Source organism: Cervus canadensis, chromosome 25, assembly GCF_019320065.1.
Source record: "Cervus canadensis isolate Bull #8, Minnesota chromosome 25, ASM1932006v1, whole genome shotgun sequence".
Lineage (NCBI taxonomy): Eukaryota > Metazoa > Chordata > Mammalia > Artiodactyla > Cervidae > Cervus > Cervus canadensis.
In genome coordinates, this window is record NC_057410.1 from 26262502 (window position 1) to 26276284 (window position 13783).

The window sequence follows — 13783 nt, forward strand, 5'->3', positions numbered from 1 at the left end:
AAATCCAAGATAAACCTAGACAGGGAACTATACTCAATATCTAATAATAATCTCTAAGGGAAAAGAATCTGAAAAAGAATATGTATATCTAAATGAATCACTTTGCAGTACACCTGAAACATAACATTGTAAAGCAACTATACATCTATTTAAAGAGAGAGAGAGAGAGAGAAAACAAAACAAGATAAGCCTGGAACATCTCTCAATGTTAAAAAAAAAAAAAGTTTGCTTAAAAAAGAAATGTTTTCTCAGATTAGACTGAGGTTATAGAATCTGGGGAAGAATACTACAAAGCTGATAAGCCTCCTCAGTGCATGGTATCAGAGGGTACACTATGTTGATGTCTGTCTTATTACTGATGATGTTTACCTTGATCACTTGGTTAGTGTGGTATCTGCTAGGTTTCTCCACTGTAAAGTGGCTCTTTTCTTCTGTTTATAATTCATAAATATTTGGGGAGAGATACTTTAATCCTATTTTCCCTTAAACTTTTACTAATTTTAGCATTTACAGGGGGATCTTGGCTCCAGCGATCATTATTGTGGTGTTCTAATGGTGATTTTTTCTTGCCCTCATTCCTTCTATATTTATTTACTGGAGGAATTCTTCTATAAGGAAGAACTGTCCTTTCTCCCTCATTTATTTAGTCAATCATTTATTTACACTAGTATTAGACTCATGGATATTTATTTTATTCTCTGAGTTATGATATTCCTGGATTATTTTATTTTGTTGCATAGATTGTTCTACTTTAGCCATTTGGAGCTCTTTCAGCTTGGCTCGGAGAAGGCAATGGCAACCTACTCCAGTGTTCTTGCCTGGAGAATCCCAAAGACGGTGGAGCCTGGTGGGCTGCCGTCTACGGGGTCGCACAGAGTCGGACACGACTGAAGCAGCAGCAGCAGCTTGGCTCTGGTGTCCTTTCAAGGTGTCACCAATTTTTTTAAAGCACTTTAAAGCTCTATAAGATGTTGCAGGTTCATCAAGTGTTTGCCCTGCCCCAGCTCTGGAATCAACCACTTCTCCAAGGAGCCCTGGTTCCTTTTATTGGAGAAACCAAGATCTGGGCACTAGGTGTACTCAGTGCTACTCAGACGTCACTGCTTCTGGGATCAAAGGGGACAGAACCAGGATTCTACGTGTGAATATTAACTCATGTATATACACACACATCTATATTTCTATATTTATTTCTCTATATAGCTATGTATATGTGTGTATATATGTATTAGTCAGTTAAGTCGCACAGTCGTGTCCGACTCTTTGTGACCCTATGGACTGTAGCACACCAGGCTTCCCTGTCCATCACCAACTCCCGGAGCTTGCTCAAACTCAGGTCCTTTAAGTTGGTGATGCCATCCAACCATCTCATCCTCTGTTGTCCCCTTCTCCTCCTGCCTTCCATCTTTCCCAGCATCAGGGTCTTTTCAAATGAGTCAGTTAGTTCTTTGCATCAGGTAGCTAAAGTATTAGAATTTCAGCATCAGTCCTTCCAATGAATATTCAGGATTGATTTCCTTTAGGATAGACTGGTTTGATCTCCTTGAAGTCCAAGGGACTCTCAAGAGTCTTCTCCAACACCACAGTTCAAAACCATCATTTCTTTGGCACTCATCTTTCTTTATGGTCCAACTCCCACATCCACACATGACTACTAGAAAAACCACAGCTTTGACTAGACAGATCTTTGTTGGCAGAGTAATGTCTCTATTTTTTAATACACTGCCTAGGTTTGTCATAGCTTTCCTTCCAAGGAACAAGCGTCTTTTAATTTCATGGCAGCAGTCACCATCTGGAATGATTCTGGAGCCCAAAAGAATAAAGTCTCTCACTATTTCCATTGTTTTTCCATCTATTTGCCATGAAGTGATGGGATCAGATGCCATGATCTTAGTTTTCTGAATGCTGAGTTTTAAAGCAGCTTATTCACTCTCCTCTTTCACTTTCATCAAGAGGTTCTTTAGTTCCTCTTCGTTTTCTGCCATAAGGGTGGTGTCATCTGCATATCTGAGATTATTGATATTTCTCCCGGCAGTCTTGATTCCAGCTTGTGCTTCATCCAGCCTTGCTTTTAGAATGATGTACTCTACATAGAAGTTAAATAAGCAGGGTGACAATATACGGCCTTGACATATTCCTTTCCCAATTTGGAACCAGTCTGTTGTTCCATGTTCGGTCCTAACTGTTGCTTCTTGACCTGCATACCTGCATACCTTGACCTGCTTCTTGACCTTGATTTCTCAGGAGGCAGGTAAGGTGGTCTGGTATTCCCATCTCTTTAAGAATTTTCCAGTTTAGTGTGATCCACATAGTCAAAAGCTTTGGCATAGTCAATAAAGCAGAAGTAGATGTTTTTCTGGAATTCTCTTGCTTTTCCTATGATCCAACAGATGTTGGCAATTTGATCTCTGGTTCTTCTGCCTTTTCTAAATCCACCTTGAACATCTGGAAGTTCTCGGTTCACATACTGTTGAAGCCTAGCTTGGAGAATTTTGAGCATCACTTTGGTAGTATGTGAGATGAGTGCAATTGTGTGGTAGTCCAAACATTCCTTAGCATATATACTTATATATATTTATAAACATATATACACATATATTAAAACTACAAATTCATAGTGGTACTTCTGAATCCAATCTAGCATCACAAAATTTATTCTAGTATTCCCTTTTATTTACTTGTACCTTCTTTCTCTGATGGTGAGAAGCCTAATTTCACAGAATTTGGGAAAAGATATAGAATCTTCAAAATTATGCCATTCCCAGTTTTTACTCCCTGATAAGCCATACTTTTTCACTTGGCATGTTATCCCTTCCTTCCTCCCTCAATCTATTCATCTTTCAAGACTCAAGTGAATAGTCTGCCTCCTCAGAGAGGCCTTTCCTGAACTGCCCTAGCCTTATTCCTACTCAGTATAGGACACTTCCTCTGCCTTTTAATAATTTTATAAATCATACTTGGTAGAAAGATTGATTGTTGAGGTAAAAGGACAGATTTTACTTTGCCTCTTGCCCTCCTAGTATCTAGTATATTGCTTTTTAAATAGAGGAACTCTATAAATATATGTTGAATTGCATGAAGGCTTAAATATTATCCCAAACACTATCTGTATAAAAAAAAAAATAGTCTATTATATACCCCAGGCTTCCCAGATGGCTCACTGTTAAAGAATCTGCCCGCCAAGCAGGAGATGAGGGTTTGATCCCTGGGTTGGGAAGATCCCCTGGAGGAGGAAATGGCAACCCACTCCAGTATTCTTGCCTGGAAAATCCCATGAACAGAGGAGCCTGGTGGGCTATAGTCCATAGGGTCACAAAGTCGGGCACGACTTAGTGACTAAACAACATTATAGAGCCGTAAGGCTAGTTGTTGAGAAGGTAAATAGTATTTTTCAGTAATTTTAGCTTATTCAAGCTCTGATAAAAACTCAAATGATAGGAAAAAATAGAACTACTAAATAACTTCAAATACTACACCTAAAAGGTTCACTACTCTATTGTTCAGCAACATGGTGACTGACAAGTCTGTAGCACATTAGAATAAACATTGTTACTGTTCTTGGAAAAGCTTCAGCCAGGTCTCTGTAGAAACATGTATCCCAGACAATAGGGAAATTAAGAATGACCAAATTCCCAGAGATCAGCAAGAATGTAGATATTTGCAACAGGACAGAGTCACTTCAGTAACATTTGATTCTTTTATATCCTTTATAAGAATATTTTGTTCTTAAAAACACTAAGATCCAGGGCAAGGGTAATGAAAAAAGATAACTGAGAAGCAACTTTACTGCTAGAAACTGCTCACCAAAGAATCAGAGCAACCTTCACTAGGCACTTACAAATATTCACCCTAAGCAGTTCACATGTTACCATTCCAGAGATAAAAGAAGAAGAAAGCAACCTCAGATATAACCTCTTTCCCAACCTGGGCTTCCTCAGGGGAAAAACAAGTGTCACAACAGTGACTCTTCTATCTTCCCCAGAGTCTAACTTTACCTCCACCTCTGACTGCCCTAAAAACATGCTCCTATTTCTGGGGTGTGTGTGCGTTTGTGCACTCACCTGTGTGCCTGCATGCTTATGTGTATATGTCTGAAATCTGCATATATGGATAGGGCTTCCCAGGTGGGGCTAGTGGTAAAGAATTTGCCTGCCAGTGCAGGAGATGTGGGTTCGATCCCTGGGTCGGGAAGATCCCCTGGAGAAGGAAATGGCAGCCCATTCCAGTATTCTTGCCTGGAAAATTCCATGGACAGAAGAACCTGGTGGGCTACAGTCCATGGGGTCACAAAAAGTCAGACATGACAGAGCACGTACACACACACACATATGGATTAAAGAAATAATCCTTTTTTCTCTTAAGTCCTTTTCCCCCTCAAACAACCACCTCACCTTGCTCCCACCTTAAAAGCCAAATCTTAGTCTCCACTTCTTCATAGTCCATTTATCCCTCCAACTGCTTGGCTGCGGCTTCCACTCCCAACATCCTGCTGAAATTATTCTCCTGAAGATCTTTTACTATCAGATCCAAGGACCATGTCTCAGTTTTCATCATTCTCATTCATCATTGTCATTTGAGTTGCTGATTAGTCCCTCATTTTTGAAATTGTATTTCCCCTGTTTTCTCTTAAATGGAACTCTTCTGCTTCCTTTCCTATCTTTTTAACTATCACAATTTTCTCATAGAATCATCTCTCTCTCTCCACTTATCCTTGCTCCTAGGCATTACTTGACGGTCAGTATCTCTCTTCCCTCTGAGTAAGCTCACCTATGCTCAAGTCATCAAAGGTCACTTACACCAAATGATTCCCAAAGCTGTACCATAAGCCCTAACCTTCCTGACTTATGGTCCTAGAATTTCCATTGCATGATGGATAGCTTCATGTATCAGATAAGTACACAACACAATTCAGCCCAAATCATATGTATCATCTTTTACTTTTATCCTTCAAATTAAGTTTGCTCAACCACAGACAATTTTCTCCAAAGATGAGCTGGCATATGAAATTTTGCTTCTATAAAATAAAATAATGTAGCATGAAAGATGGCACGATGGTAACAAAACATGTATAAGGTTTGAAGTCAAAAAGAGGACTTTCAAGAACTCACTCTGCCTTTTTCTAAAAATTATGTTGACTGCAGGCCATCAATTCTACATCACTTACCTTAGCTCATCAAAAATTCTATGTAAATGTGACACATATGAAGAGAGAATGGTATAGAGGCTAAGAGCACAGAGTTTGAATATAGCTGTTCAATTCTCACAATGTTCATGAGTTGTGTGATCTCAGGCAAGTTATTTTACTCTATCTCAGTTTTCACATATGTAAATTGAGCAGAAAGAACCTACCTCATAGCATTGTTTTGAGAGTGGAAACAAATTCCTAAACATTAAGTATGTACAAACTACCTAACATCTCCTAAATGCTCAATAAATGTTTATTATTATTAAGTATTATTTCACACACTCCCTTTATCTTCTTTTACATATGGACTTTGTACAAAATTTTTCTCACCACATTTAGGCTGGCCCAGCTTCTCTCTCTTGATTCTGGGCCTTTCTCTGTACATGCTGCTCCCTCTGTCTAAAAAACACTTTGGACCCTCCTTGGCCTCATGCTATAGGTCTCAGCTTAGATGACCCTTTCCTCCAAACGCCTTCCCTAACCCCCAAGCCTGCACTAAGAGGCTGCTCTTAAACTTCCAAATGACTAGACATACCCCAACACTAATCACGTTGCTTTTTTTCTTATTATCATTATATTGTTTTTTAACTCTCAGGACCGTGCCTGGCACATGGGAGGTACGCAAGTATTTGTTAAATGAAGGGAGGTTTACCAGGTATCCAAAATCATTTGCTGGATTCACCTATTTTTATAAACTAGTACTTTAGGGGAAAAGAAAATGAAACAAAACAGTGGGTTATGTTTATTCTGAGATAAGTCACCCCAAATTATGGGAAACCAGTGGACATAGCCACCAAAAAAAGAAAAGGTCTCTAGCCCTAAACTCAGGTAGAATAAAACTGAACCTTATCAATATGGATTGTCTTAGTTAACTTGCTCTCCTGGCATAAGTTAGGTATTTTCTCACAAATAACTATTTGGCTCTTTAGGTAAAAAAGTCTCTACCTGCTCTTATCTACCCCTATCCCAAGCCAATTCTAATTCCCAAAGGCAATCTTTTTCACAGTTTGGAGTAATAGGCTTTCTGATATTGCCTATACATGATACTGAAGTGCTCAAATTTCTTCTTAAATGTTTGTTTTGGGTACTTTGATGTTCCCTAAGTGTAAAATACACACCAGATTTTAGAAACCAAAAGAGAGCTAAGATGAGAAATAAAAAGGAGGGGAAGATTCAATTCAGTAGGTCACACACTTGTGTTTTCTTAAGAAGCACCCAGGAAGCATGTTTAAAATACAGATTTTCAGGTCCCATGCCACAATTCTGATTCATTAGGTTTGGAGCAGGGGCCAGGAAGATGACCCCATTTTAACAGGAACTTTGAAGTGATTCTAGTGTTGGACGTCTCCCCCCATCATATGTTGGAAAACACTGAAATAAAACAGTCTAAGATCTGTAGGCATTCCAAGAAAAATGGAAAAACAGCAGCACAAATGTTTTTATATTGTTCATTTCAAATTTTACATGGTCATTCAAATTTGGCAGCATAAGAAAAATGGCTGCCCTTCAGAGGTAGACTCAGGTTTGAACAAAAATGAACCTGGGTCACTGAAATGATCAATTTTTTGGCCATTATGTAGGTTCATGTAGAACTTCCCTGCCCAGATGGCACAAAATTATTGAGCAGACCAATGACTCACGATAATAAAACTGAGTTCTTCATAACTCTTTTTTTTCTTTAGATTGGTTTGCTGCTGAATTTAAAATGTTACTTGAGAAAAACATACATGGTTAAAAAAATGGTATCTGAATAGAAATTCCAATTTATTTTTATATTCTGGTAACTAAAACTTATTACGATGTTAGAGCAGGAAGCCAACAGGCTTGGGCTCTAATCTTTATTTAATTTGCCACTAATTAGCACCATCATCTGCTTAACAAGTCATCTCCTCAGGGCCTCAACTTCCTCTTGTGTAAAATGAAGGGTTAAAATAGCCTAGTGTTTTTCTAACTGTAGGTCACAATTAATAAGTTGTGAAATCAGGTTTAGTGGGTCAGCCCATGTTTATGTTAATTAAAAATGGAATGAAACAGAAAATAGAGTGCATCACACACATTAGAGGTAAATATTCTTTTATAAAGCTTGCTTTTGTTTCAGTTTGTGTGTGTATAAACTGGGTAAGAATGTAAAATAGTTCTGAGGCATGTGGTTAAAAAAATAATAGTTTGACAAGTGTTGGCGAGGATGTAGAGAAACTGAAACTCTCATACATTGCTGATGGGAATGTAAAATGGTGCAGCTGCTTTGAAGAGTTGGCAGTTTCTCAAAAGGTTAAATACATAATTATCATCATATGACTTAGCAATTCCACAGTTCCACTCCTAGGTATGTAGGTGTGTTTGTGTGTGTGTCTCCAAGAGAAATGAAAACACATGTCCACACATAAATTTGTACACAAATGTTCACAATAGCATTATTCACAACAGCCCCAACATGGGAACATTCCAAATGTTCATCAACTGATGAACAGATAAACAAAATGTGGTTTATCCACAAAGAGGTGTTTTATTCACCTATGAAAAGGAAGTACTGTTACATGCTACAACATAGAGAAACCTTGAAAAAATTATATCAAGTGCAAGGAACCAGTCACAATAGATTACATGTTGTATGATTCCATTTATATGAAATGTCTAGAAGAGGCAAATCTATAGAAACAGAAAGTAAATTAGTGGTCACCTAGCACTTGGGGGTAAGGGATAAGGGACTGATTGCTAATAGGCATAGGTTTTTTTCCAGGAAGTGGTAAAAATGTTGTAAAATGATTGTGGTGATGGCTGCACAAATCTGTTAATATACCACAAACCACTGAATTGCCCACTTTAAAAACAGGTAAGTTGTAGGGTATAAGAATTATGTTTCAATAAAACTGCTATTTTTAAAAAACACAGTTTGAAAGTCACTAGGCTAGATGACAGATGATCACTGGGTCCCTAAGAATTCTCAGTGTACCCCTCATATAGGGTTCACTTTACCCATATGCGACACAATGGTTATTTGGAGGCAGGGCAGTAAGTATCATGAAACACCCGCTGACTCCAATTCTGATTCTAGTGCTAACCAGATGCATGGTGACCCCTCTGTACTACCCTTTCCTTCTATGTAAGATGAGGATGACAACTTGCCCTCCAGGGTTGTTCTATGCATAAAAGGAGATAATAAATGCATACTATGTCTGGCACATTGCTTGGGGTCACAACCAGATCTTGTCAGTCTTTGTAAGCCTCTGTATTTAAGACATATTCAATAAACATTATTCCAAAGACTTTGTTAACGGGATACATACTTGGGTTTAGCTTAGTTTACATGTCATATTGTCTTAACAAGGCCTATGTCAGTAGACTTATAAAAAAATTCACAAATGTAATTTTTCCTTCAGCCCTTTGACTTCCTTTAGTGCAAAAATTTATATAATTTTTATAATACTTTATAATACTGTATAATGGAGGTAGGAACACTAGTTGAAAAGAAATTAGTGGTCTCTTTAAAATATTGAAATTTTAATTTCAAAGTATTAGAAAAACTATCCATCTCTTCTTAAATGTCTGTTTTGGATACCTTGAGCAATTACATTTTGTCGTGTCTATTCAGAAGTCAAACTAGGGAAATTCTCTGGTGGTGCAGTACTTAGGATTTCACACTTCCACTGCAGGGGTTCTAAGTCTGATATCTGGTGAGGGGATTGAGTTCCTACAAGCTGCAGGGTGGCCAAAAAGAAAGTCTACTGAGTACTTGAAATGTGACTAGTTTGTATAGAAATGTTCCATAAGTGTAAAATACACATCCAACTTTATTTAACAAGCTAAACAGGAAAAGGATTTGAAAAAGGACACAGGTACATGTATAACTGACTCAGATTGCTATACAGTGAAACACAATATGGTTAATAAACTATACTCCAATATAAAATAAAAAGTTTTTAAAAAGCCAAATTAAACATTATTCACTTTTGAATATAAATGTAACTAAAGTCCGAAAAGGGTAAGTCCATATATAAATGCTGGAATGTGCAATCGAAATTTTTTCCTTTAATTAGGTCAGCAGTTTTCAAAAATAGCTCCAGCAGCCAAGGTGTGATCAACCAGCATCCTTCCCAGTTTCCCGCTCTGCCACCCTCTTTCACCCTCCTTCCATCTGGGGAACCTCTCCTCTACTGGCCTCAACAAACACTCAAGCTGCTATTTTCTTCCTTGTCTAGCTTCCTTGGTTAGAGTGACTGGTCAAGGGATGAGCCTGTGCATCAGAAACAATTCAGTTCAGTTCAGTTGCTCAGTCGGGTCTGACTCTTTGCGACCCCATGGACTGCAGCATGCCAGGCATCCCTGTCCATTGCCAACTCCCCGAGTTTACTCAAACTCATGTCCATAGACAATTAGGCAGATGTGAAGAGCCAGCTCACTGGAAAAGACCCTGATGCTGGGAAAGATTGAAGGCAGGAGAAGGGGACGACAGAGGATGAGATGGTTGGATGGCATCACCAACTTGATGGACATGAGTTTGAGCAAGCTCCAAGGTGAAGGACAGGGAAGCCTGGCATGCTGCAGTCCATAGGGTCACAAAGAGTCAGACACGATTGAGCGACTGAACAACAAAAATACAACATACAGGGGCTTCCCATGTGGCACTAGCGGTAAAGAACCCGACTGCCAATGCAGGAGACACAAGAGACGTGGGTTTGAGCCCTGAGTCAGGAAGATCCCCTCGGGTAGGAAATGGCAACTCGCTCCAGTATACTTGACTGGAAAATTCCATGGACAGAGGAGCCTGGCAGGCTACAGTCCACGGGGCTGCAATGAGTCAGACAGCACTGAGTGACTGAGCTTGCATGCACACAATATACAAAACAGATGTCTCTACCTGCTCTTGTCCACCCCTTCTTCCAAGCCAATTCAAATTCCCAAAGGCCACCTCTGTCATAGTTTGGAGTAAAGACTTTCTGATATTGCCTATACAGAAGACTAACAGCAAGCACATAAATACTATGCGTTAGTCATTGTTCTAAGCATTCACTACATATTATCTCATTTTATATTCACAACAGCTCATGAGGAAGCTATTATCATGATGCCTGCTTGACAAATGAGAAAACCGAGGCACAAAGTTAACATGTATCACATGTGAATGCACATTTTAAAAAATTAAACTGGTCTTATGTTAATATGCTTCTCAGTAATTATTTCCTCTTGGACGTCTTGCCACATTAGGACATACAGATCTACCTCAACCTTTGAGTACCACATACTATTTCACTCTGCAGTTTAGTTTATGACTTGTTTAAAGAGGCCTCTGTCAATGAACATTTACACCATTCTCATTAAGAACGGGACTGCAATGAACATGCTTCTACTATTGCCTACTTGGCAGTGTGCACCTATGGTGTATATTCCTAAAGGCAGCATTTCTAGTCCAAAAAAACTATGTATTAAATTTTCATACATATTTCTAAATGTTCCTCAAAAATTTTTCATCAATTTATATATATATATTTGTAGCAATTTATATTTGAGCCATTAGCTATGTGAGAATAAGCCTCTTCTCTACATTCTTATCAATGTTGACGATTATTAATCACTTTTAACTTTTCTAACCTGCTAGATATGTGGAAAAGGGTATATTATTGCTTTAGTTTTTATTCTTTTAATCACTGGAAAGTTGAGTATGTTATTAAATGTTTATTGGCCACTTAATACACTTACTTTTTGAAACTACAGTTATTTTTCAAAGGTCATTTATAAATTATCTCCACAACTTAATTACTTCTAAATTTGCACAAGGACCTTCTGAATATTGTGTGTAACTCCTTGTACAATTCAAATTGCCTCTCAGAGCAGCTCTTTCCTGGTGTCTGATTCCTATTCAGATTCTCATTAATACTCTTTGCAAACAGAAATGTTGCTTCACTGTACAGATGAAGAGTTTCTGTAGAGTTCTCTTCTGTAGGGCACCCACCCCTTGACTGCTCATCAATATTCCCACCAGAGCACAACCCTGCGAGAAGCCTGACTAACACTATATGACAATCTAGGCATTAAGATCATTCTCTATGGTTGGGCTTCAGCTGTGACCCCCAACCAGCCCGTCTAAGGTTTCTTAGTTATATGGCGAAGAGGGGTGCTCTGGATCATCCATCTTTGGAATCTGAATCTCTCACATGGAGTCCAAACACATCTAATTTTTCTGAAAAAGTCCTCTATATACCCAATGTAAAAACAGCTTTGGAAGTATAGTTTTGGCTTGATCCCAGGGTCATTAGGCCAGAGCAGGAAAGCAGACATAGACTCTAATCACCCACCATCTAGATAGACTGTGTCAGAATCAGGTAAAAGACTGAGCCATCGTAGCATAAGCCTAGGGATCAGTTATGTGCAAAGTGATTCACTCATTTGATTTTATTCCATTAATCCTTATGCTCAGAAAGGCTAAATAACTTGCTCAAGATAATACACCTAGTGAGTGGCATACCCAGAATTGGAAGTAGTCTGAAAGACCATAGTGTCCACACTCTAATGTTTTACTGCACACCACATCCTTCCTGTATCTGGGGGTGCTCTGAGCCAGTCTCAAAGTGTCTCAAAATTAGAAATGGAACGGGCTGGGCCACATACCCAGCCTGTTCCATCTCTAAGTCCACTCTGCCCCAGTTCCTTTCAGCTCAGGTCCACATCTTGATTCTACCACTTATCTATTTCTTTATTTGGGTGGAGGGGCATGCCATGCAGCTTGTGGGGTCTTATTAGGTTGGTGCAAAAGTAACCACGGTTTTGTATCATTGAACTTTGCCATTTGATACTGGAATACATTCTTAAATAAATGTGGTTATGCTACACATCACTTTAATGTACATTTCTTGCTTTGTGTTTTTTTGTTGATAACATTACTTGCTGTTTATTTTATATTTATTTTAGACTATAGAAATCATATTAGATAAAAAGCAGATTCGAGCAATTATTTTTTTCCAAGTTCAAAATGTGTTGTAAAGCAACAGAGACAACTCACAACATCATCAACACATTGGCTCAGGAACTGCTAACAAACATACAGTACAGTGATGGTTTAAGAAGTTTTGCAAAGGAGACAAGAGCCTTGAAGAGGAGCAGAGTGGCTAGCCATTGGAAGTTGACAATGACCAATTAAGAGCAATCATCAAAGTTGATCCTCTTACAACTATGTGAGAAGTTGCTGAAGAACTCAACATCAACCATTCTATGGTCATTCAGCATTTCAAGTAAATTAGAAAGCTGAAAAAGCTTGATAAGTGAGTGCCTCAAGAACTGACCAAAAATCAAAATAATCATTGTTCTGAGGTGTCATCTTCTTACTGTATGCAACAATGAGCCGTTTCTCGATCAAGATTGTGATGTATGGCAAAAAGTGGCTTTTATATGACAACTGGTGACAACCAGCTCAGTGACTGGGCCAATAAAAAGCTCCAAAGCCATTCCCAAAGCCATACTTGCATCAGAAAAGCTCATGGTCACTGTTTGGTGATCTGCTGTCTGTCTGATTCTTGACAGCTTCCTGAATTCCAGAGAAACCATTACATCTGAGAGTATGCTCAGCAAATTGATGAGATGCACTGAAAACTGCAATGCCTGCAGCCAGCACCAGTCAACAGAAAGGGCCCAATTCTCCATGACAACGCCCAACCACACATCACACAACCAACCCTTCAAAAGTTGAACAAATCGTGCTACAAAGTTTTGCCTCATCGGCCATATTCACCCGACCTCTCACCAAACCAACTACCACTTCTTCAAGCATCTCAACAACTTTTTGCATGGAAAATACTTCCACAACCAGAAGGAAGCAGAAAATGCTTTCCGAGAGTTGGTCAAATCGTGAAGCATGGGTTTTTACGCCACAGGAATAAATTTATTTTTCGTTGGTAAAAATATGTAGATTGTAATGGTTCCTAGTTTGATGAGTGAAGATGTGTTTGAGCCTAGTTATAATGATTTAAAATTAACAGTCTGAAACCACAATTACCTTTGTACAGGTGGAGGAAGGCATGGCAACCCATTCCAGTATTCTTGCCTGGAGAATCCTCAAAGACAGAGTAAGTAGCCTGGTGGGCTACAGTACATAGCGTCACAAAGAGTCGGACACGACTGAGTGACTAAGCACAGCACGACATGTATATAGATATTTCTAGCTACGTGCATATAGAGTTTTTATAATTAAATGTTCACACGGTTGTAAACAGTCAGCCAGACTGAAGTGACTGAGCACACACGCAATAGTTTCCCAACCCAGGGGCTGAACCTGGGTCCACTGGCAATGAAAGTACCGAGTCCTAACCACTGGACCACCAGGGAATTCTCAACGATTTATCTATTAAGTAACATTAGGAAAATCACTCTAAGCCTTAGTCTTATCATCTCAAAGATGTTCTTTTAGCCTAGTGCTAAAATAAGTGCTTAATAAATAAGGACAGTGGTGGTGGTAATAAAAATAGCTAAAATTCGTGCTCACTTCGGCAGCACATATACTAAAATTGGAATGATACAGAGAAGATTAGCATGGCCCCTGCGCAAGGATGACACGCAAATTCGTGAAGCGTCCCATATTTTTTTTCTTTGGAAAGATTAATGAATGAA

The 13783-nt window shown here is 38.8% G+C and overlaps 2 protein-coding genes and 1 non-coding gene across 4 annotated transcripts in view; 2 read left to right on the forward strand and 1 right to left on the reverse strand.

Moving 5' to 3' along the window:
* LOC122427692 (tubulin alpha-1C chain) overlaps nt 1-13783 on the forward strand; it is a 1128437-nt gene that overhangs the window by 871358 nt on the left and 243296 nt on the right. The gene's annotated exons all lie outside the window — the stretch shown is intronic.
* The window catches only part of LIMA1 (LIM domain and actin binding 1), a 91100-nt gene that overhangs the window by 65955 nt on the left and 11362 nt on the right, over nt 1-13783 (reverse strand). The window lies entirely within an intron of this gene.
* Nucleotides 13651-13757, forward strand: LOC122427898. The gene has a single exon (XR_006265590.1). It is a non-coding gene; the product is annotated as a U6 spliceosomal RNA (small nuclear RNA).